The sequence below is a fragment of the Elaeis guineensis genome, unplaced genomic scaffold, assembly GCF_000442705.2.
Source record: "Elaeis guineensis isolate ETL-2024a unplaced genomic scaffold, EG11 Super_Scaffold_32645, whole genome shotgun sequence".
NCBI lineage: Eukaryota > Viridiplantae > Streptophyta > Magnoliopsida > Arecales > Arecaceae > Elaeis > Elaeis guineensis.
This window is the reverse complement of record NW_027332421.1, coordinates 1,238,572-1,239,671: the sequence shown is the minus strand read 5'-3', so window position 1 is coordinate 1,239,671 and position 1,100 is coordinate 1,238,572.

The window sequence follows — 1,100 nt, the reverse complement described above, 5'->3', positions numbered from 1 at the left end:
TGAATTCTGATGCCCAATTATCCATCAAATTTGGACTCAATATTTATGAGAGATTTAATTAGTGATTTGATCACTAATTAACTCAATTTGATTGAGTAATTATTTTTGGATCAAGTCCAATTGAATTGGATTCAATTGGGTTTGACCCGATTAGGTTAAGAGTTGACCTAATCGTCGAGATTGTTTGGTCCCTGATTTGATCAGGGATTGGGCTTAATCAATTCCTGATTTGATTAAGATTTTATTGAGCCTAATTAAGCCTAATTAAGTTAGATTTAAATTAGTCTAATTGGGCCTAACTTATTTAGTTCAATTAGGTTGGTTTAAATAATGAAACCACCTTGACCCATTCTCCCTGCGCCACCTCACTTCCACTGCGCCCATTTGAATTCACGAGAAGGAAGTTCTTATGAAATTTTCCTCATGCAAAGCCCTCCTCATGCCCTACTTTAATGCATCAAATAAGTGGATAAGGATGATTGGTTGGCCATTCAAATTCAAAACAAAGTTTGAATTTGAATGAGCAACCAATCTTAGCGCCTTGACCTTATCCTCTTTTAGCACCCCATTTATTACACGAGAAAATGTTTCTCATGAAATCACTCATGTACAAATTAAGCCACGCCCTCCTCTTCTCACACCCTTAGTGGATAGGGATAAATTGATTTCCATTTGAACTCAAAATTTGATTTGAATTCAAATGTGCAATTACTCATCTTTATCCTCTCACGTGGATAAGACGTTTGCATTGTTTTAAAAGAAGGAGAAGAGTGGGGCGTGTAAAAGAAAAATTTTGAAGAGAAAATCTGGACGTGAGGAATCCTTGTGTGCAAGGTGAAGGTTTATATCCTTCCGAGAAAAAAAGAAAGAAAAGAAAGAAAAAGTATGCGCAGGGTTTCAGTGAGTTCTTCAAGGTTTCAGCCTGGAGTTTGGGAAGTGAGAAGGTGAGCTACGAGTGTCGTGAGCCCACCAAATTTTAAAAAGATCTTCAACATCCTCTCAAGCACGTTTGCTGATAATTCAGAGCATCTGAAGAATCAACAGACATCGATCGAAGGAGTTTGATCAGCATCGACCATCGAAAGGGCTCTACAACGAGT